The 25,174-nt window shown below is 43.0% G+C and overlaps 1 protein-coding gene across 2 annotated transcripts in view; it reads right to left on the minus strand.

Annotated features, from left to right (window-relative positions):
• The window catches only part of LOC120909662 (N-acetyllactosaminide beta-1,3-N-acetylglucosaminyltransferase 3-like), a 57,192-nt gene that overhangs the window by 27,809 nt on the left and 4,209 nt on the right, over nt 1-25,174 (minus strand). Inside the window, exon 2 of one of the 2 annotated variants that reach the window (XM_040321423.1) lies at nt 9,100-9,184. The exons of the other annotated variant lie outside the window; for it this stretch is intronic. The gene's annotated coding sequence lies outside the window, so the exon portion shown is untranslated. The remainder of the gene's footprint in view (nt 1-9,099; nt 9,185-25,174) is intronic. 2 annotated transcript variants of the gene reach the window in all.

Here is a 25,174-nt window from a genome sequence, read left to right on the forward strand (position 1 = left end):
AGGGGAAGTTCCATTCGGATGACGTCACCCTTTAGCCGATTTCATGTTAGTAAAAGACGATTTGCGCTTTTCTGTCTGTTACAGCGTGATGAATGTGCTTACTCCATTACAAACGGTAGTTTTACCAGAACGAGCGCTCCCGTCTCATAACTTGCTTCTGAGCATGCGCAGGTTTTTAGCGTCGTTTTAGCCCGCACACAATCATTTTTTACAACCTGAAAAACTACATTGTTTAAAACGTCGTTAAAAAATGCAGCATGTTCTAATCTTTTTTTTTGTCGTTTTTCAGAACCCGAAAAATGATGTGAAGCCCACACACTATCATTTTAAATGACATTTTTTAAAAACGTTGTTTACATGCCGAAAAATGATCGTGAGTACGTGGCATTAGGCTGGCCATACATGTTCAATTTTCCTTTAGATTTACCAAAAACCTTACACACTATGAGCAGGGGCGGACTGACAACTCATGGGGCCCCCGGGCAATAGAAGATTATGGGGCCCCTCTGGCTTACAGATGGCCACCAAGCCAGGAGGTAGTGCAGAGGCGGGCAGCTAAAATCTTGGGATATTCACATTAAAAGCATGTCATTTTCGGACATATCAGGGACAGATCTAAAAAAAAACACAGATTTTTACATACTGTCCCTGGTTTTACTGAGCCTGGCAACCCGGATGGGGCCCCCTAGTGGCATGGGGCCCTCGGGCAGTGCCCGAGTGACTCAATGGTCAGTCCGCCCCTGACTATGAGGTTAAAACTAAACAACGCTTTCAATTGTATCCAATTAGGCAGGCCTTTGCACTATATAGTTTAAGGTAAAACTAAAGAAAATTGTAAGAAAATTGTATAAATGTATGGCCAGCCACAGGCTGGCCATACATTATACAATTTTGTTATTCAATTCCCTTTAGATTTACCTTCCACTATATAGTTCAAGGGCCTGCCTGATTGCATTCAAATTGAAAGGGTTTAGGTTGGACCTTCTATTTTAGGGTTTTGGTAAATCTAAAGGAAAATTGGTTAAATGTACGACAGCCAAAAATCCCACACACTATTAGATTTTCTGCAGATTTTTGTCTTCAGATTTACCAAAACCATATAATATGAGGCCAAACCTTAAGAGTTTCAATTTCTAGGCAATCAGGCAGGCCCTTGCACTACATGGTTTTGGTAAATCAAAAATCTTCAGAAAATCCAAGTGTTTTTGGGGCTTAGTGGGTTGCATGTGTTCTGGAATTTGACAGTCTAAGGCTGGCCATACACTGTACAATTTTCTTATTCAATTTTCTTTAGATTTACCTTCATCTATGTAGTGCAAGGGCCTGCCTGATTGCATGCACATTGAAAGTGTTTAGGTTTGACCTGATATTGTATGGTTTTGGTAAATCTAAAAGGAAAAATTGTACAAGAAAAAAAAAAAAAAAAAAAACACTGTATAATGTATGGCCAGCCTTAAACAATATTTGGATATTTTTTTTGTATTTTTTCTACCTTTTCTGATGTTTTTCAGGTGGACTTCCATCGTACCTCACCACGGCGAGGTACGTCACATCAACGATTTCATCTGGCCCTCCTCCTTCCCCTTCCCCTTGCTGCCTTCTGGGACCTGTGTATGTCCCAGAAGAAGATGGGACCACTCAAAGCGCAGCATGACCCACAGATGTGCAGTAGGAAACTGGCTGTGAAGGCTTCACTGCCAGATTCCCTTACCAACAATGCCGGGGCCTGCCCCGGATGGATGGATCAGCTTGGGGTGCCAACATTGTGGGAACCCTGGACAGCAAGTGCTGACTTTGAATTTTAATTTTTTATACAGGCTGGAACTCCACTTTAAAATGATAGGAGTTGTCACTAAAAGAGGAATAGCATGTAGTTACACTGGTCCAGCTTGGACCAAGGTAAATCTGTATATACCATACACCATGGGTCTTCAAACTACGGCCCTCCAGTTGTTCAAGAACTACAATTCCCACCATGCCTAGTCTTGTCTGTGAATGTCAATGTATTACAATGTCTCATGGGATGTGTAGTTCTACAACAGCTGGAGGGCCGTAGTTTGAGGATCCCTGCCATACACGATCGATGGCCCTGGAAGCTGGAATTCACTGAAGTGGACACCACTACTCCAATGATCTCCACTTGCTTCTGGGTCCTGCGATGAGTGGCTGGCCTGCTGCATTGTGAACACAAAAGGTCAGCCACTCAGCACTAGTGCCATTCAGAGAATGGTTTGAATTTTCTAAATCAATGCAGAACAATTTTTGCTTGATTGGATCAAGTGGAGACGGGGAAAACCTTTCACAAGAGAAATATGTAAGGTTCAACCGCAGACCTCTTTTTTTAAAAAAAATGTAGGTATTTGCCAGTCATGCTGGCCCTTTGCTTCAGTAATCATAATTATTTAATTCTTCAATAGTGACCATCCTAAAAAGGTTTTAAAAAGGTGAAGTTCACCTTGGTAACATGTTACACCCTGAATACAGCATGTTACTAAAGCAGCAGCCAATACATCGTAATACAGGGGAAGGCTACCCCCGGCACGGACGGGTGCCGTAAGCGCACGCAAAGCCTCTTTTGCCGCCACGCGTCTCCCTCCCCACCAACGCAGAGAAGTGTCAGTGAGACACTAAAGCAAGCCCCGTAGTAAAGGGAACCTAGGCGCAGGGGCCCCATGACTGGGGTAACATTGTGGAGGTTGCACAGGAAAAAGGATGTGGGGGCGGGTGCAGTATTGCTAGGGGGCGGTAGTTAGTATGCACGAGGTGGTGTTAGATAGTAAGGGGTAGGCGGGGCTGAGTCATTCTGGCGCCATCCAAGGAAGAGGTAACACACAGACTGATTTTCCCTCCCTGTGGAAGGGTCTGGAATGGGTATTTGTTTTTCATGTGTCTTTTGTTTCAGGTGGCGTTGGCATGGGTTTGGGGTTCCTGAGGGTTGGTTGGTGGTTGATATATATATATCAGAGTGGTTGGTAGGAGTTGGGGCCTGTCATGGGATGGGCACCTTCCCTATCTGGTTAGGCGGGCTATTGGTCAATCAGGCTGAAGAGTAAAATGAAGGAGGAAGTCATTGTCTCGGAGCTGGTGGGAGCACGGCTAGAGGCCAGAATACTTTGTGATGGAAGACAGCCGATTACATAGCATTTCTTTACCTTCTCTCAAGAACCTCTTATGGAGCAGTTGAAAATAATTGTTTGGGTTAAATTATTTTGTTATGGCTAAATAATATATATATATATATATTTTTTAAATGGTTAATTTTATAAAGTTATTTGGTTTTGTTATCCTTTTGGATTTAATAAATGGGCCTTTATTGGCCATTAATCCAGAAGGTGTCTGTGGTCAATTTAGTGGCAAGTTATTATGGGCATGGTAGTGGGTGGTTCATATACACCAGTGACACTAGTAATACACCAGTCATGCATTCCAATCTCAGAATTCCCCACGCTGCACCTGCACTGAGGGGGAGGCATTGTAAAAGAGAAGGGGGGGTTCCATGTTGGGGCAGATGAGAAAAGGGTTCAGCGGTGGGACAGGAGAGGAAGAGGGTTACAGCGGTGGGACAGATCTGAAAGGAGGTGCATTGGTGGGGCAGAGGAGAAAGGAGGTACATTGGTGCGAGAGATGAGCAGGGGGGTACAGTGGTGGGCCAGATGAGCAAGGTTTACAGTGGTGAAATAGATTAGCAAGGGGTACAGCGATCTGGAGGTGTGAAATGGCATGAATTGGGGCTGGTCTGAGGCATGAAAGTGCAGGATGTTAAATTTGTCACTTCGCTAGTTAACAGAATTCACTTTATAAAAAAAAATCCTTTTTGCAATCGAGTGTGAAGTTGCCATTTTTTTGTTATAAAATTTGGCACGCTCAATTCCTTTTGAATTTTTTTTTTCGATCCATGCCATGCATAACCAGCTTAAATCTCAGAAATGGATGGGGAGAAATACAAATCCTTTGGCAGGTAAAACTGCTTCCATATATGCACATGTTCCATCTGTGGATTTAAAGGCTTGTTCTGCTTTAAACCCTTCCTGCCCAGTCTAGCATCCCTTTTAACCATTCAAGTACCGAGCCTCTTTCGGAGATTTGTGATTTACAAGTTAAAAACATTTTTTTATGCTAGAAAATTATTTGGAACCCCCAAACACTAAACATTTTTTTTCTAACACCCTAGAGAATAAAAATGATGGTCGTTGCAATACTTTATGTCATACCGTATAGAACTTTCTGTTACAGTTTTCTCATGGGACATTTCTTCATCTATGTGATTCATATTTGCCGTACTACATAGCTGTTGCTGTTTATTGTTTGCTTTTTGGCATCTGGTTGTTTATATATTATTATTTCTAATTACTTGATATAAGGTGTATATAACACTGCACTGTTTGTGGCACATTTTACTTTATGGTTATTACGTTTTTTGTCACTTTACTATTGTGACTGGGATCGTGCCAATACTGCACATACCTATATTAGGGTTGGTATAGGTATACTTACACGTCACACTATTGCACTATCCATATCGTGTTTATTAATATATTTCATCTATGGAAGTTTTTGCACACTGAATATTTTTAACAGTTCACACAATAGCAGTTCATACTATAGGACTCTTGTCTAGGAGTCCCATCCCCCTACCCGTTTATAGGGGTAGGCAGCGCCATCACCCCCATTCACATATTTTTCACTATAAAAATGCATTGATTACTGTGAAAATTACAATTGCAGTTTAGGAGTTAACCACTAGGGGGCGCTGTAGTGTTTAAATGTGACCTCATATGTGTTTCTAACTGTAGGGGGGCAGGGCTGGACGTATGACGTCATTGATCATCTTTCCCTATATCAGAGAACAGACGATCAATGACAGTGCCACTGTGAAGAACGGGGAAGGTGCGTTTACACACACCTCTCCCAGTTCTTCAGCTCCTGTGACCGATCGCGGGACACCGGCGGCGATGGGGTCCGCGGGTCCCGCAGCCACGGAGCTTCGGACCGGTGCGCGTGTCGGCGGCATGCGACCCACAGCTGGGCTCTTAAAGGCGACGTGCCTGTGCCCAGCCGTGCCATTCTGCCGACGTATATTTGCAGGAGGCGGTCCTTAATTGGTTAAACATGAGATCTTGGGTCAAAAATACCTCAGATCTCATATTTACACTAAAGTGCAAAAAAAAAGGCCCTTTAAAGAGCTATGGGCGGAAGAGATGTTTTGATGCCGCTTCCGCCCTGCTCTGGTATGGAGACGGGTGGGGGCCATCTTTCCCTCACTTGTCTCCAGGCCACTGAGGGAAAAGGATCCAATCGCCTCCACTGCTAAAACCACCATTATCGGAAACTGGACTGCCCGCTGAAGAGGATACCTGGGTTTTCACAGCTAGCTGCTGCCATAACAAAGATATCACTCTTCAAACAGCCGACATATAATCGGCATTCGGCGGTCCAGAAGTGGTTAACAGGATATGTACGACATAGGAGGTGGGCCGGATCACTCGAGAACATGACCACTGTGACTAGCTGTCACAGTGGTCACGTGATCACAGGTAGGAACTAAGAGCTGCCTTTGACAGCTCGGTCACTGTGTTGGGAGTGCGCAATGAGCGCGCTCTCAGCACAGAAAGCTGTGCGTCCAAGGAGGCATGTGTGTGGCATGGTGGTGGTAAAGTCCATTTGCCTTGCCGCTGCACATATGTGTTATATGGGTTGCAAGAGGTCAATAAAAACAGCTGTGGCCCTCAAACCCCTGCCAGTTTTTGAGTTTAAATTGTATTAATCACTTATCCTCCTGCATCCAAGGTGACAAGACAAAATTGTCTCTCGTTGCCAACTTTTGATCTGGCACATTCCTCGCCACCAGCCCCACAGATAACCAAGAGATGCATTATTCTCCCCCCAGGTTTAGCATTTTTCTGCAAGAACAGGGGATCAGACATTGAGCTAGCAGAGTCAGAGCTTTACAGTAGCAACAAGCAGAATACATTTTCTTTATATCTCAAAACGGCAGATATTAGTATTAAGTGTTCGTTTTAGTCTCATCTGACCACCATAAAAAAAAAAAAAAAAAAAAAACTCACCTTAAAGCTTCTGAGAACACATGGAAAAAATATGTTATGGTCAGATGAGACTAACATTGTATTATTTGGCCACAACACCAAACGATTTGTCTGGCAGAAATCCAATTCAGCTGACCATCCAAATAATAGCATTCCTACAGTAAAGCATGGAAGTGGTAATATCCTGTTATGGGGGGTGTTTCTCTGCGGCAGGGACAAGAGTACTTGTCAGGATAGAAGGAAGAATGGATGCGGCAAATACAATCAAATTCTAGCAGTAAATCTGCTGCCCTCTGCCAGAAAGTTGTCCTTCCAACATGACAAGGACCCACACAGTGGATGAAGGAGAAAAAAGGTGAATGTCCCTGCGTGGCCTAGTCAGAGCCCAGATCTAAACCCCATAGAAAATCTGTGGAATGACTTATCACCATCAGATTTAACTGAACTTGAGCAGTTCTGCAAAGAAGAGTGGGCAAATATTGCAAAGTCTAGGGCCCGGATTCGCCTAGAAGCGTGCATCTTTGTGCGGGCGTAACATATCCTATTTACGTTACGCCTCCGCAACTTTGACAGGCAAGTGCATTATTCTCAAACCAAAGTTGCGGCGGCGTAGCGTAAATAGGCCGGCGTAAGCCTGCCCAATTCAAATGTGGAAGATGTGGGCGTGTCATGTACATTTAATGTGACCCCACGTAAATGACGCTTTTTACGAACGGCGCATGCGCCGTCCGTGAAAGTATCCCAGTGTGCATGCTCCAAATTAACCCGCAAGAAGCCAACGGAAATGACGCCCAGCCCTATTCGCGTACGACTTACGCAAACGAAGTAAAACATGAAAAATTCGACACTGTTCCGACGTCCATACTTAACATTGGTACGCCTCATATAGCAGGGGTAACTTTACGCCGGGAAAAGCCTAACGTAAACAGCGTATCTGTAATGCGACAACCAGGCATACGTTTGTGAATTGGCGTATCTAGCCGATTTACATATTTCTAGGCGTAAATCAGCGTACACGCCCCTAGCGGCCAGCGTAAATATGCAGTTAAGATACGACGGCGTAGGAGACTTACGCTGGTCGTATCTTATACAAATTCTGGCGTATCTGATTCTTTGAATCAGGCGCCAAGATACGACGGCTCAGACTCAGAGATACAACGGCGTATCTGGAGATACGCCGTCGTATCTCCTACGAGAATCTGGGCCTAGATGTGCAAAGTTAGTAGAGACATATCCCAACAGACTGAAGGCTGTAATTAAAGCAAAATGTCGTTCAACAAAATACTGACACAAGGGGGGTGATCATTTTTCCAACTCAGTGATTCTGTTTTTGAATGGTTTTATTTTTTTCTGACATGTTGGTGTTAGATCTTTAACTTGGATGTTAAAAGTTGCACTAGTAAATACGGCTGGATAAAACAAAAGCTGTCCGTTATTGGTTCAGTCTGCAAAGCAACAAAATTGATTATTTTAGAAAGGGGGGGGGGGGGGTGGAGATGATTCTTTTCTATATGACAACATATATGATAACTGTGATGGAGTTGATAAAATGACTATATGTTATGTCTATTGGATCAGAGGCAGAATAGAACATATATCCTGGAATTGAACCAGGGATAAAATCTAACATAACATACTGCAAGGTGATCCCAGAAAGAATTTTCAAAATGGTGGGAACGGGCAGCAGAGATGCACCATGAAAAGGATGAGGAAGCAGGAGGGTAGCTGCTGACTTTTAATATATGAACACTTACCTGTCCTGGAGTCCAGCGCCATCGGCAGCAGAGGACGAGCGATCGTTCGTCACTCTGCTGCCCCCACCTCCATCCTCGGTGAGGGAAGCAGGAAGTGAATCCTTGCGGCTTCACTGCCCGGTTCCCTAAGGCGTATGCGCGAGTCGCACTGCGCCACGCTCACTGGTCCCTGCCGTGTTCTGGGAGCCGTGTGTTTCCCAGAACGTGGGGGGGGGGGGGGGGGATCCGACATCCTGCCCGCAGTCTACATGCAGACTGTGTGGCCAGAAGTGGGTGCAAATACCTGTCTTAGACAGGTATCTGCACCCCCCTTCCCCCCTGAAAGGTGTCAAATGTGACACCGGAGGGGGGGGTTCCGATAAGCGGAAGTTCCACTTTAGGGTGGAGCTCCGCCTTATGTGCTAAAAAGGGGATTATTTTTTATCATTACCAAAACCTATATTCTTTTGTAAAATGGAATCAGAAAATGTTGCATATATATTCTCAAGCCAACAGACCTCTGCAAAAAAAAAAATAAAAAAAAAATTGACTGCTCTTGCTCTTTGTGTACCTGATAAGCTTGTGCAGGGAGTGTCTGCGCATTGTGCAACCCCAACCCCCCAGCTTTCCTCTACGCAACACACACTAAACATGCCAAGCACTGAATGATTAGGCTGAAAAGCCTAAGGTTGGTCACATCACGCCTACACTCCCAACTGTCCTTTATATCTGTACAAGCAAACCCTGACATTTAAAAAGGTTACCGACCTGTCTTTTTGTTTTGTTTTTTTGTTTAAAGTAAAGTCTAAAAGTATTCAAGCTTACAATTATATTTATTTTAGCAAACCCTACTGACGTAACATGCTTTGAGATAAAGGCATTTTAAAAATGTATAAAGCCCTGTACACACGATCGGTCCATCCGATGAGAACGGTCTGATGGACCGTTTATCGGTTAACCAATGAAGCTGACTGATGGTCAGTCGCGCCTACATACCATCAGTTAAAAAAACGATCGTATCAGAACGCGGTGACGTAAAACACAACAACATGCTGAAAAAAAACGAAGTTCAATGCTTCCAAGCATGCGTCGACTTGATTCTGAAACGATGGACGTGCCTACAAACGATCGGTTTTGTTATATCGGTTAGGTATCCATCGGTTAAATTTAAAACAAGATTGCTTTTTTTTTTAAACCTATGGATAATTAACTGATGGGGCCCACACACGATCGGCTTGGTCCGATGAAAACGGTCCATCAGACCGTTCTCATCGGTTTGACCGGTCATGTGTACGCGGCATAAGTGTTGTAATGCATTTTACCTATTTAAATGACTGCACTGAAATGGTCTGTAATATCAAAGCTGTGCACGGGAGGAGATGATCCAATACTCCAAATGCTTGAGTTCTACAAAAAGAAAGAAACATAACATTTTCAATGCTTGAAAAGGGAAATCAGTTTAATGTAAATAATCTTATTAAGCGATGTTTAGAGTATTAAAAAAAAAAAAAAAAAATTTAAGTAATACTAAAATGTATATATGTATTATATATATATATATATATATATATATATATATATATATATATATATATACACACATATATATATATATATATATATATATATATATACACACACACACACACACACACACACACACACACACACACACACACACACACATACACACACACACATATATATATATATATATATATATAAGTTAAGTTATCTGAGCTGTAGTTTAGCGCGGAATGATTAGGTCAAATTATTGGTTTCTGTTCCAGTTCAGAGCTGCGTTGCACGTGATGAATGTGCTTACTCCATTATAAATGGTAGTTTTACCTGAACGAGCGCTCCCGTCTCAACTTGCTTTTGGGCATGCGCGGATTTAAAACGTCGTTTTAGCCCACACATGATCATTTTTTACAATCTGAAAAACTTCATTTTTTAAAAACGTTAAAAAATGCAGCATTTGATTTTTTTTTTTTTTCAGAAGCCGAAAAACGATGTGAAGCCCACACACGATCATTTAAAAATGACGTTTTTAAAAACGTCTTTTTTCATGCCAAAAAATGATCATGTGTACGCGCCATCATAGTACGTCACTACGTTCATGTTTGTCGAAATGGCAATTTGCAGATTGTTAGTATGCTAGACAAAATCCTGCACACGCGCTTTTGACAAAAATCATATGCCTGGTCGTACGACAATCGAACCGTGTGTACGAGGCTAAGGCTCCATTCACATCTAGGCAGACAAATTTGCGGCGTTTTGTCCCGCGAATTGCGGCGGCAAATAGCGGCGTATTGTACCGCGATTTGCGGCGACAAAACGCCGCGATTGTCCGCCTAGATGTGCCCCTCTATGGAGATGGTTCCCGAATGCCGAAAGCCGCCTGAAAAAAAGGTCCGGGACCTCTTTTCAGGCGATGTGAACCATCTCCACAGAGGGCAATGTCTTTTCATCCCTCTGGCGGCAGCAGCGTCGCACTACAGGTGACAAAACGCCTAGATGTGAATGGGGACTTAGGGTCAGCATTTTGAGTCAAGTGTGAACAAGCCCTAAGAAAGTTGTGCAAAGTAAAGTCTGCCTGGTGTTACTGGTGAGAAGATGAGAGGAAATACAGCGGTTTAAAGTGGAGTTCCACCCTGATAAAAAATAAATGTACACAAAAAAAAAAAAAAAAAAATAATATATATATTTTTTTTACTTACCAGAAATAGCGATTGCTATGTGGAAGTCCCTAATCTGCCTCTTCATCCTCCGCGGTGGATCTTCTGTGTGTATCCCAGAGAGCAGCCGGCCCATCCACAAAGCGCCGCTTGCGCATTCGCAGTAGAAAACTGGCAGTAGAAAACTTCACTGCCCGTTTCCCATACTGTGGATGGCAGTGCCTGGAGCTGCCAGGATCGGCCTCGGTGGGGGCCGACATCGCGGGCGACTAGGACAGATAAGTGTCCTTATTAAAAGTCAGCAGCTATAGTGTTTGTAACTGCTGACTTAAAAAATAAATAAAAAGAAGATCCCCCCTTTAAGTTAAAGTTAAAATACATTTTAAACCCCAAAGGGTTTAAAAAGGCAAAAACTTTTTCACATTAATTTCTTTGGCATTTTTGTATTTTAAATTTATAGAATGTAGTTTGTGGTGGGGCAAAAGGTGTGTACTATACAATGCAGACATTCCGGTCAGTCAGGATAGCAAGGTTCTAACCAAGGAGGAGATCAGGACCGTACTTGTGTCCGAACAAGTCCGAGCTCATTCCTAGTTCCGACATTACAGGTTCTCATTCACACTTGTGATTAGGACTGTTTGAGATAAAACGGTAGGAGACTTGGCAGGGTTCCCTGTTGCTTTTTTATTGGTAATGCAGGGATTACCTGCCGATGATCAGCCCTGGACATAGACTCTGAATGGGGTCTAAACCATAGCTCCCAACTGTCCCCGATTTCGAGCAATGTCCCTCATTTTGGTCTGATCTATATAGATGTATATAAAAAGCACTTTTTATCTATCAAAAAGTGTTTCCCAGTGCTAAACCTTTCATCCGATTTTTAAATTGCTGCATTTGTAATTTCCAAAAGCCAGTTTAAAGGAATAGTAGTGGCATATGATAATCCGGTGGCCTAGCATATGAACAGAGTGGCATGACAAGTGACAGCCCATTGATTTCAATGGCACCCGTTCCAATCTATTCAACTTTGAAAAGCACCTGCTTTGAAAAAGGTACCTGCAATTATTTTGGTGCGACTTTTATCCACAGAGTGTAAAGTTGGATCAAAGCTACACTCACTTTAAAATCGCACGACTTTGGGATCGCAATAGTGGAAACGTAGACTTGATCGGATTTTCCATCGGAAAAAACCTTGGATGGTTTTTCTGACAGAATTCCGTTCAAGCTTGGCTTGCATACACACAGTCACACAAAAGTTCTCGGAACTTTCGACCGCTAAGAACACTGTGACGTACAACACTACAACGAGCCGAGAAAATGAAGTGCAATGATTCTGAGCATACGTCAAAATTGTTTCCGAGCATGTGTCTGAATTTTTTCCGACGGAAAATTTGAGAACCAGCTCAATCTTTTGTTGGTGGAAATTCCGACAGCAAAAGTCCGATGGAGCATACACACGATCTGAATTTCCGTTTAAAAGCTCACAGACTTTTGCTGTAGGAATTTACGATTGTGTGTATGGGGCATAAGGTTCCGTTTATACTAGTATGACTAGTCATAGCCCATTGATTTCAATGGCACCCATCCCCATCTATGCGACTTTGAAAACGGTGCCTGCACTACTTTTATGCATATTTGATATAGATAGTGTAAAGTTGCACCAAAGTTGCACGCTAGCCTCAGGCTATGTTTCCACTAGTGCCACTCCAAATTTGCGCGATTTAGAGTGAGACTTTGAAGGCAGCTTTGATCCAACTTTACTCTCTGGATCAAAGTCGCATCAAAAGGTAATGCAGGCAACTTTTCGAAGTCGCATAGATGGGAACGGGTGCCATTGAAATTAATAGGCTGTGACTTGTCATGTGACTTGGTTTCCAAAGTTGCACTAGTGGAAACAGAGCCTTAAACTCATTACTCAATGGAGCAATAGATCTGTATCCTTCCAAACTTTCAAAAAAAAAAAAAAAATTCCTTTCATATATTGCCCCGGTCAAGTGACATTTCTCCCCCAACTCCCTTCGCTGTTCACAGCAGCTGGGCATGTGCCACACCATGCCCATCACAGTACCATGCAGAAACAACCACGTGGTTGTACACTATAGAAAATCTGCAGCATGTTACATTTTAATCTTACAAACAGTGTGTGTTATGTGCTGCTGGAACCATGGGGAGTGAGCATAATCTCTTTCACTCGCTCTCCTGCTGCTGGCCAAAACAAGGCTAAGAATATGAAGACAGGAGGAGATCATATTCTGTGAAGGATAGGAGGGATGGGGCTGGGCAGGTCTATAGGCATGCCTGTCCAAGAACGATCGTTAACCTTTACAGGAAGCGAAAGACAGTTTAGCAAATTCAGATAACGGGAGATGGTGTTGTCTGTGAAGAACAGGAAGAAGCAGATTGTTTAGCTTAGAAAGTCTTATTGAATCCAGACAATCAGCTAGCCAGAAAATTAAAAATATATAAAGATATTTAACATACTATGAACAGGTGACTGGAATTATCCTTTAAGGGGGGCCGATCATCCACTCAATTGGGATATTTCAAATATTGTAAAAATTCTGTCTAGATTTGTAGCTAAATGTCTATATTTCTCAGACTACCTCTCGTCAGTACTTAAATCCTCTTCATTTACAACCCATTAACATCTATTGGGCAACAGTGGTTTAGTGGTTAGAAAATTTGCTTAGTAGCACCGGGATCCTCGGTTTGAGTAGGCATGGAGACATGCTGGTGGGTTAACTGGCTCCTGTCTAAATTGGCCCTGACCAGATGTCCCCGGTTTCTGGGGACAGTCCCCGAATTGAGGACACTGTCCCCGGACCAAGTCTGTCCCCAGTTTGGATTTCAACAGGAGCTGGGGTAATTTCAAAGACAGTAAGTGCAGAATAAAAAAAAAAATATATCTGAATTAGACAACCTACTAGCTTAAGGGGGGGGTGGGGTATTCTTTCCATTATCTGCGCCCCTTTCTGAGGACAACGTGCCGGTCGGAGCAGAGGGACCTTTTCTTTTCATTTTCGGGTGCATGCCCATTCAGCTCCGCTTGCATGTTCTTCTGCCTTGGCTTAAATCCCAGCCAGCCGCCTGCCTGCTTATGTCCTTGCCTTCCCTGGCAGAGTGATCTTCCTCCGCTCCCCACCCAGTAGTAGCCGTGGCCCAAAGAGTTAGACTTGAGAGGCTGTGAATGGCAGAGAGAGGCAGCTGAGCTCAGCCGACAGTTTCCAGCAGCAGGAACAGAGGGAAAGAGGATCTGATCGTGGGGCTGCCAGTGCCTTAATGGCTTTAACACGGGTGTGCTTTGGGGGTGTCGGAATAGACTACATTGCACTTTGTCTCTCTGGCATAATGGATGGTATAACTCACAGGCAGCAGGCACCCATTGGTCATAAGATAAAAAAAAAAAAAAATCAGCACCCATGTTATGTGACACACTGACAGCCAGAATCATGATAGAGTGCCTGCAAGTTATCATAATGCTGATGATCATAACCAGTTGCTGATCGTCCCATAGCAGATTTACTGCTACAGGGCGGTCGCCCTGTGCAGGTTCACTTATATACGTGATCCTGCATTTCTGGGTATCGGAGCCAATCAGCGGGTCCACCGGACTTGATGACCACTGGTACCCGCTGATCGATATGTACATAGGCAGAACAGTGGTCTGTTAAGCCAAGGTGACCTGATTTTTAAAATGAAATCCAGGGACATATTTTTTCTTTACTAGTAATGGCAACAATCAGCGACTCTCTGCCAGTCGCCTCACAGCCTCTCAAGTCTTACTCTTCGGGCCACAGCTACGACTGGATGGGGAGAGGAGAAAGATCACTCCGCCAGGGAAGGCAAGGAGATAAGCAGGCAGGTGGCTGGCCAGGATTTGAGCCAAAGCAGAAGAACATGCGAGCGAAGCTGAATGGGCATGCGCCAGAAACTGAAGAAATATTCCCTCCACTCTGACCAGCACCTGATCATCAGAAAGGGGGCACAGATAACGGGAAAAATACAACCCCCTATGCTAGTAGGCACGGCGGAGCGGGGGGGGGGTTGTAATTCTATTTTTTTTATTTTAATTCTGCACGGACTGTCTTTGAAATTGCCCCTGCCCCCTATTAAATCCAATCTGGGGACAAAACCAGGGACAGACTTGGTCCGGGGACAGTGTCCTCAATCAGGGGACTGTCCCCTGAAACTGGGGATGTCTGGTCATCCTAACCTTTGTGGCTGTGTGTGGTGAAATATATATATATATATATATATATATAATCTCCTCTTTGGCCCCCAACAAATCCCAGAGCTCCGCTCAGGGTAAGGATGAGCTCAGGATAGAGATAAGAGATATTTTTTTTTCTCTTCTTTATACCCTGAGAAATCTGGCCTTTATCTCTTCTGTGGCCCCAAGCTCCGATCAGGGCAAGGATGAGCCCACGGGACAGACTTTGGACATGCCTGCCCTAGATGCTATCCCTTTCCCAGCCAGTGTCATTAGTACAGTGACAGTGCAATATTTAGCACCGATTCCTGCATTCGTTTCACTGGTTCCCACAAAGTGTCAAAAGTGTCACTCAAGCCTCATACACACGTTTGGACTTCCGTCTGACTTTTCCGTGGATTTTTGTCTGAAGGGGCGTTGGCCGTGAACTTGTACTGCACACACACGGCAGAACATTTTCAGCCAACTTTCACCAAATCACGTGTTTTTTTCAGCTCCACCACCCTTTGGGCAACTTCTGCTATTGTTGTCTGATCTTTAGCATTAGTTCTGAGCATGCGTGTTTTATCCTCCATCTGACATTTGTTGTCAGAAAGTTTGAGAGTATTCACAGCGAACATTTGAAAACCGAACACAATTGTCCAATGGAGCATACAGATGGTCGGAATGTCCGTTAAAACATGTCCGTTGGACCGTTGGTGTCAAAAAGTCAGATCAGTGTGTATGGGCCTTTTAGTGTCCGATTTGTCCACCGCAATATCTCAGTCCCGCTATGAGTCGCCGATTGCCGCCATTACTAGTAAAAATAAAAATTGTCTCCGGATTTCACTTTAACCACTTAAGGACCCGCTCATGTACATATACGTCTGTACTTTAAAGATGGATAACTCGGTAACGGCAGCAGCCGCTGCCACAACCGAGATATCCATCTTTTCAGTGAGCGGTCCTCTAAATGATAACAGTGGTCTCCGTGGTGGATTCGCCACGAGATCACCATTATTGGCGGCGGGAGAGGGCCCCCCTCCCGCCGCTTACCGGAGCCGTCAGCAGCGGCGGAGGCGATCGGGCCCTTTCTCCTGCTCTGCTGGGATACAAGTGAGGGCAAGATGGCCCCCCACCCATCTCCATAGCATAGCAGGGCGGAAGCGACGTCAAAACATCACTTCTGCCCATGCTTCTTAAAAAAGGCATATTTTCTTGTTGTCATTTTTTCAAATGACAAATTTATTTATTTATTTGCATTTTAGTCTAAATATGAGATCTTAGGTCTTTTTGACCCCAGATCTCATATTTAAGAGATCCTGTCATGCTTTTTTCTATTGCAAGTGATGTTTACATTTCTTGTAATAGGAATAAAAGTGACCCATTTTTTTTTTTTTTTTTTTTTTTTGTGTAAAAATTTAAATAAAAATAAATAAGAAAGCAAAAAAAATGTTTTTTAAAGCGACCCGTCCCGACGAGCTTGCGCGTAGAAGCGAACACATACGCGAGTAGTGCCCGCATATGAAAACTGTGTTCAAACCACACAAGTGAGGTATCACCGCGATCGTTGGAGCGAGAGCAATAATTCTAGCCCTAGACCTCCTCTAACTCAAAAGATGCAACCTATAGAATTTTTTAAATGTCGCCTATGGAAATTTTTACGGGTAAAAGTTTGACATCATTCCACGAGCAGGCGCAATTTTGAAGCGTGACATGTTGGGTATCATTTTACTCGGCGTAAAATTATCTTTCACAATATAAAAAAAAATGGGCTAACTTTACTGTTGTCTTATTTTATTTAATTAAAAAAAGTAATTCCAAAAAAAGTGCGCTTGTAAGACCGCTGAGGAAATATGGTGTGACAAAAAGTATTGCAATGACCGCCATTTTATTCTCTAGGGTGTTAAAAAAATATGTATTATATATAAATAATATGTTTGGGGGTTTTAAGTGATTTTCTAGCAAAAAAAAAAAAAAAATGTTTTAATCTTGTAAACACTAAATCTGAAAAACAGGCAAGGTCCTTCCGTGGTTAAATCTGGTCACCTTACCCTATAGACATATGCGAGAGGGAAGCCTTAGGGATTGTATGTTCCTTGAAGGTAGAGACTGTTAATGTCAGGTATGTAAAGCGAGTTGGGTAACATTGCTTTGGAATTTCCTACAACGTAAACCCTCAGAACACAAGGTGTGGTGTGCACCCAAGGCACTCTGATAGTTTAAACATTTTTGAACTCAGATGGCCATTTGTGAGAATTTTTTTTTTTTTTCTTTATTTTTTTCTTTATAGGGATACCATGTTTAATGTTGATGCAATGAGAAGTCATAAACCAATGTTATATCTGTTTATCTGATTACTGTGTAAACTGTCACGTTAACTGCCTTTGGACAAAAGTACTGTACAAGGTGCAGCAGAATGAGTCATACACTTATCTGATTGCAATAAACTATCATCATCATACACTACCATGGACCGTTGTTTTTTATTTTTTTATTTCTTACTAGTAACAGAATAAACTCCTTATTAGCATATAAATAATCCACCACAGCTTTGGGGGGGGGGTCAAGGGGGTGCTCTGCAAGGTTTGTAGATATGCATGCAGGCACAATAGGCATCCAACTTCAGTAGATGCCCGTGGGCCCATCATTACTTTAAGCCCAGGTTCACATGGGAGCGATTTGACATGTCAAATCGCCAGCTATTATCGTCTGAATTGCACCGATTCTCTGCACTACTTTTGGCGATTTCAGGGGGCCAATTGTATAGACATCTGTGCATGATCCCGCACAGATGTCTGTCAAATTGCCCTGAACAAGTCGGACTGCATTGCCGGGTTGAAATTATGCGAGTTCAACTGAATTTGCACGATCTTCTATCCCGCAGCAATGTGAACCTGGGCTAAAATGGTTTTCTCTGCACTACTTGACCTCTGAAAGATTTTACCCCGCTCCCCTTCATGACCAGGGCATTTTTGCTATTCAGCACTATGCTACTTTAACTAGCAATTGCAGTCATGCAATGCCGCACCCAAATTAAATGGATATAATTTCCCCCCCCCCCCCACACACAAAAAAAAACACTTTCTTTTGGTGAGATTTTCTTTTTTTGTTATATAAATGAAAAAAAAAAAAGGTGAGAAGTTTAAACTAAAAAAAGAAGGTTCTACATTGTTATAAAACATCCAATAAAATGTTTTCAGCTATATGTATTTGATAATAAAAACAATCTCAATAAGTGCATATTAATTGGCTTGTGTGATCAGTCCCGATGTACTGACTGCACATCTCATTTCTTGAGGCTCCCAAAATGCCAGGACAGTACAAATGCCCTAAATGACCCTTAGACAGTGTGAGGTATTAAAGTAGAAAGTAGACAGTCTGAGGTATTAAATAAAAATGTATTTATTTATTTTTAACATACTGTCGTCAGTGCAGTACAGCGTCATCTGATGTGTTGTGATCAGGTATACTGACTGTATTTTTATTTATTTTTTAAATATTTTGAACGGTCATTAATTGGCTACATGCATTAACACCAGTGATTACTACTGTGTTCTGTGATTGGAGCACAGCTATCACATGGTACAGGGTGCTGTGACTGGTCCAGGTACCATGTGATAGCTGTGGGCCAATTACAACATCACAATATCACAATATCAAAGCACAGCTGTTATAAATGAAACCCATTCATAACAGTTGTGTTTACATTGCTACCCCAGCCGTTCAAAGAGGCACTGTATAGGGAGCCACAATTCACTGGTGGACACAGTGGTCATGGGAGTGACACGCTGCGCATCCATCAACATAAATGTTTATGCCTGGCTGTGCCACCCGGCCACAGTAAAATTACTGTGGGCAGGATGGCAAGTGGTTAAAGGGGTTGTAAAGGCAGAAGGTTTTTTATCTTAATGCATTCTATGCTACAAGATAAGCCTTTTGTGTGCAGCAGCTCCCCATCCCCCCCAACCACCATCTCTTTCCAGAGATGTCCACGACTGTCTCAGCCATCAGGCATTGGCCCTCCTGATTGACTGAGACACAACATTGGCTAACTGACTTTGACAGCAGCAGGAGACAATCAGGGGAGAGAGGGGGTGGGGCCCAAACCGCAGTGCCTGAATAGACACACAGAGCTGGAGCTTCTTGTTGTGGGGGCACAGAAGAGGGATCAGAGAAGAGAAGGATCCAGGCTGCCCTGCGCAAAACCACTGCACAGAGAAGGCAAGTATAACTTTTTTTTTTCTATAAAAACAAACAAGAGACTTTACAATTACTTTAAGGGCTCTATCAGATAAGCACCAAGCCTCGTTATGCATATTGAGCCAGTGTATTCTGTGTCTGCATCCACTTATATAGGCTGCCTGCATGCAGCCCTTGGGGGGATGCAGACACAGAAGACCGATGCTTAGCATGCAGAATGGGTCATGGCACATGTCTGAATGATCCCTTAAACTTTTCTCTGCTCTAGAGATGGAAAGGCATCATAAATTGAATGGCCTGATGTTACTTTAACGGCTTTTTCACTTTGATGTTTAACCACTTGAGCTCCGGAAAGGTTTTATCCCATTCATGACCAGGTCACTTTTTAAAATACGGCACAGTGTTACTTTAACTGACAATTGCGCGATGTTGTACCCAAATAAAATTGATGTCCCTTTCCCCCCCCCCCACAAATGGAGCTTTCTTTTGGTGCCATTTGATCACCTCTGCGGTTTTTATTTTTTTGCGCTATAAACCAAATCCAAGTAAAAAAAATAAAAAATCTAATTTTCTTCATCAGTTTAGTCCAATATGTATTAAGCTACATATTTTTGGTAAAAAAAAAAAAAAAACAACAAACAACAACAACAAACACACACACACACACTAAGCATATCTCCCCTGACAGTTCCGCTGGGCTGGGCTGCTTGAGCGCATTCCCCCAGAGAGTTGTCTCCCCAATACAAAACATGTGTTACTGGCCAGATCTCAAATCTAGGGGAAAAAATTTTTTAGGGGAAATTTTCGGTATACATGCTGTATAGAGATGCTGTAAATCAGTGGTTCTCAACCTGGGGTCAAATGAGGATTTGCCAGGGGTCACCGAAACCTGTGCTGTTCCTGAAGCCCGCGGCCGCCCATTCAGCCTCTTCACAGCCGCCAATTCAGTTCATGGCATAGCTGGGGGGCAGGGACTAGAGGTCATCTGACTGGTGAGGAATGTGAAGTGGGAAGGGCTGGAGGAGAAGCCATCTGCTGATTTCAGCATAAGTGTCACTGCTACGAGAAACCACAAAGTCGGAGACAGTGAGTAACACTACCTGTGATTAGAGTTGCCTTTGAATGTCCCAACTACAGTTCTCAGATCAGCAGATGACCTTGATCAAGAGCACCTAAGTCATAGCTCCCAACTGTCCCCGATTTCGAGGGACTGTCCCCGATTTCAAGCAATGTCCCTCATTTGTCCCTCATTTTGGTCTGGTTAATATAGATGTATATAAAATGCACCTTTTATCCATCAAAAAGTGTTTTCCAGCGCAAAACCTTTCATCCGATTTCTAAATTGCTGCCTTTGTAAATTCCAAAAACCAATATAAAAAAGGAATAGTAGTGGTAAAAAAGCACTTGTGAGTTTAACCAATCTTGTTTTTTTGTAAAATTCTCCTTTTAGGGGGCGTGGCAAGGGGTGTGTCCTTTGCCTGCATGCTTTTGCTAATAGGTGTCCCTCATTCCCATCTCAGAAAGTTGGGAGGTATGCCCAAGTTGGCTGATCCCAACTCCCCAGCAGCACTGCCACTGATCCCAACTCCCCACCAGGGAGTAAGAGAAGGAATAAAAATAGAGAATACGTGGAAGTGAGAGGAAAAAAGGGGGAGGAAAAAAAAAAAAAAAGGAGAGAAACAATAAGAGAAAGAACAAGAAAGACAGCTAGAGAGGGATGGTGAAAACAAACAAGAAATTAGTATAGTGACAGAAAAAACGGAAAGAAAGGAGAACAAAGAGAAAGAGTGCTACATCCTAAAATGTACTATAAGGGGTTTTACTGTACGTATGGAAGGGACTCGGGGAGCGCCAAATGTCTGTGGGTTAGGGGCGCAAATTACTTGTCTTACCTTGGGTGCGGACAACCCACGATAGGAAAATAATTTTACTGTTAGGGGTCCCCACAACTTGGGAAATTTTATCAAGGGGTCACGGCACTAGTAAAGTTGAGAACCACCGCTTTAAATGCTGGATCTCCCTTCAAGATAGCTGAATAATAGGAAAATAATGTTATCTCATTAAAACCCTCTTCCTGTTTAGGCCATTTTTTGCAAAATTATTTTTACAGAGTTGAACACAATTTTTTTTTTATATACAGGTCATTCTCAAAAAATTTGCATATTGTGATAAAGTTCATTATTTTCTGTAATGTACTGATAAACATTAGACTTTCATATATTTTAGATTCATTACACACAACTGAAGTAGTTCAAGCCTTTTATTGTTTTAATATTGATGATTTTGGCATACAGCTCATGAAAACCCCAAATTCCTATCTCAAAAAATTAGCATATTTCATCCGACCAATAAAAGAAAAGTGTTTTTAATAAAAAAAAATGTCAACGTTCAAATAATTCTGTTCAGTTATGCACTCAATACTTGGTCGGGAATCCTTTTGCAGAAATGACTGCTTCAATGCGGCGTGGCATGGAGGCAATCAGCCTGTGGCACTGCTGAGGTGTTATGGAGGCCCAGGATGCTTCGGTAGCGGCCTTAAGCTCATCCAGAGTGTTGGGTCTTGCGTCTCTCAACTTTCTCTTCCCAATATCCCACAGATTCTCTATGGGGTTCAGGTCAGGAGAGTTGGCAGGCCAATTGAGCACAGTAATACCATGGTCAGTAAACCATTTACCAGTGGTTTTGGCACTGTGAGCAGGTGCCAGGTCGTGCTGAAAAATGAAATCTTCATCTCCATAAAGCTTTTCAGTAGATGGAAGCATGAAGTGCTCCACAATCTCCTGATAGCTAGCTGCATTCACCCTGCCCTTGATAAAACACAGTGGACCAACACCAGCAGCTCACATGGCACCCCAGACCATCACTGACTGTGGGTACTTGACACTGGACTTCAGGCATTTTGGCATTTCCCTCTCCCCAGTCTTCCTCCAGACTCTGGCACCTTGATTACCGAATGACATGCAAAATTTGCTTTCATCCGAAAAAAGTACTTTGGACCACTGAGCAACAGTCCAGTGTTGCTTCTCTGTAGCCCAGGTCAGGCGCTTCTGCCGCTGTTTCTGGTTCAAAAGTGGCTTGACCTGGGGAATGCGGCACCTGTAGCCCATTTCCTACACACGCCTGTACACGGTGGCTCTGGATGTTTCTACTCCAGACTCAGTCCACTGCTTCCGCAGGTCCCCCAAGGTCTGGAATCGGTCCTTCTCCACAATCTTCCTCAGGGTCCGGTCACCTCTTCTCGTTGTGCAGCATTTTCTGCCACACTTTTTCCTTCCCACAGACTTCCCACTGAGGTGCCTTGATACAGCACTCTGGGAACAGCCTATTCGTTCAGAAATTTCTTTCTGTGTCTTACCCTCTTGCTTAAGGGTGTCAATGATGGCCTTCTGGACAGCAGTCTTACCCATGATTGCGGTTTGGAGTAATGAACCAGGCTGGGAGTTTTTAAAAGCCTCAGGAATCTTTTGCAGGTGTTTAGAGTTAATTAGTTGATTCAGATGATTAGGTTAAGAGCTCGTTCAGAGAACCTTTTCATGATATGCTAATTTTTTGAGATAGGAATTTGGGGTTTTCATGAGCTGTATGCCAAAATCATCAATATTAAAACAATAAAAGGCTTGAACTACTTCAGTTGTGTGTAATGAATCTAAAATATATGAAAGTCTAATGTTTATCAGTACATTACAGAAAATAATGAACTTTATCACAATATGCTAATTTTTTGAGAATGACATTATATACACAATATACACACACACACACACACACACACACACACACACCCCAACAAGAAAATCACCAGAGAAACAAAAAAAGTGCAAAAAAATAAAATAAAAAAACCACACACACACCCATTTGCTTCTTCAATTATGCACATTCTAAAGCCTCCATGAGGAGTAGAATAGGCGCCAAGACCAGTGAGGTGCCGCACACATCATACCATTACTATGAGGATACAAAGAAATTCCTGAGCTCCTACACCCACCTCCACCAAGACCTGTTCAGGCCATTTATCAGTTTTCAGCACTGTGATGCTTTGGCTGACAATTACTTGATCACATAACACGCCCAAGTGAATTTTATATTGTTTTTTGAGTCTGATGTGCAAGTAGGTGCTTACCAAGCTTTAATCGTGTTGGTTATGCTCATTTCTGGGTTAAAGGCATTTTCTACTCTGTTGCACCGTTTTTGCCCAGCAAAGCTCTGCCCCCTTGCTCTCTCCACTCTGAGCAGACTGAAAACAGGGCGATCAGTGGTCATGTGATCACTTGGTTCTCAATCTAAGACAGGCCATACAAAGGCCAAATTAAATTTCTCCAACCACGGGTTGCAAGAAAGGAATTTGACCCCCCCCCCCCCCCCATCAACACAGACAGTGTTTACAGGGGAATCCTTCCTGCTGGGTAATTTTATTCTTCCTGCGGGGGGCGGGAGAAGCCACCACCGCCAAGTGATTTTTGCTAGCTGCTATACCAGCTGCTAGCGATAAATCGCATGTTAAATCTGGCAGGCTGGTTATACCCAAGTTAATCAATCAACTTAGTACATTCAGCTTGCCCATACACAACCCTGCTGAACTGGCTGAGATTTGAGCCGTCTATGGCCAGCCTTAGAGCCGAGGTGGGACAACTGCAATATCACACCAATGTGTTTTTAGGTTACCACACCACGTTACCAGTGTAGGTCATAAAACTAGAAGAAAAGTTTGAGAAATATTGTAATAAACTGAATGAGTAAGGCTAGGTTCACACCACTGTGACTTCAATTTGATTCAATTTTCTGTGCAACTTGGTTGCATTTTTGACACATTTTAAGTGTTTTGACATGATTTTGATAAGATTATAATGCCTCTGCATTTTTGGTTTTGTCCAATGATGAGCATATCTGCTGTGTCATTTGAAAAAAAAAAAAAAAGTACCCTTTTCGTAAATCGCTTTATGCTGTGCTGCATTAAGGTGAACATTTCCATGCGATTCTATGGGATGCAAGTTGCATCCGAAATCGCACTAGTATGAACCAGCTCTTTAGATTTTCACACACAGGTGGCAGGCATAAAAAAAAAAAGAGTCATAGTTTTACAACCCTTAGCCACCCACCTTAAATCCAACATTACAGCCAGAAAGAGCTGTATACATTCCATGACGAAATTTACCTCAGCCTGCACCACCTGTCAAACCTGCCCTTGAGATCAATGGGAGTATGCTACGAATGCTCACTTCATGGTTGCAGTGTGGCATTTTAATATAAAATCCCCCTTGGGTTCGGCTTATATAGGACCAAAATAGGCATGACCTGGTCCTTTCATTTCTTCTTCCGTCCCGTGTGAACACCCATGTGATTCGATTCCAGTGCAAAAAAATAAATAAATAAATCGCACTGCAAAGAATCACATTTGAACAGGAATGCTGCGCGATTCACATGTGGCTTACCACATCACTATGAACCAACACTTAGGCTAGGTTCACACATGTCTGGTGCGAATTTCCTGTCCGTTGTCACTGCAAATTTCTAAAGCAGCTGATTTTAGATACGGTTCAGATGCAAATTTTCAGAGTCGGAGGCCACCGGTGTCTTTAACAGCTGGTTAAGGAAAGGGCTGGGAAGCCGACCACCGCGTCCTTAAATATCACTGAATATTGATTCGCTGTTGTAACACACCTGGGGGGGGCTCGGAGCGCACTCTCTGTGACCTCAGCCCATCCTATATTGAAGCCCATTAGGATCGTATGCTTTAAATTTGTCCGCCGGATTATCTGACACAAGTCCGTTGGACAAAACTCCAAAGTACAAACACGCATGCTCAGAAGCAATGTTTACAACATTAGCAGAAGTTGCCCAAAAGGTGGTGCTAAAAAGCTGAAAAACCACATCGTTTTGGGTTTGTTGGCCGAAAATTCTTTGCAATTTGTATGCAATACACGGCCACCACACTTCGGACAAAAGTCCTACGCTTTGTCCAATTAAAATCAGATTGTGTGTATGAGGCTAAAGTGCAGACTTCTGGGAAAATTGGTGAGCAATCACACAAGTATAAAATGATGGTTTCGGGGGGGCTTGAGTGTTCTGTACACCATCTGTGTAACAGAACACCTCCAGGCAGCCATATTGCATTGCATTTTTAGAAAATTACAGGAAAATGTTCACATTAAAGATGAGGTCATTTTTAATAACAATATGATTTGTGTCGCAATCGTATATGCTATAGTATACCCCCCCCCCCCCGGTGAAAGTGGAGTTACCCTTTAAGCCACTGCCTCAAAATTTAGCAGAAGCATTATCAGCATGTCTTGCGAGTTCCTTCAGATGGTCATTAGGCTGCATATATGC

This window comes from Rana temporaria, chromosome 1 (assembly GCF_905171775.1).
Source record: "Rana temporaria chromosome 1, aRanTem1.1, whole genome shotgun sequence".
Taxonomy (NCBI): Eukaryota; Metazoa; Chordata; class Amphibia; order Anura; family Ranidae; genus Rana; species Rana temporaria.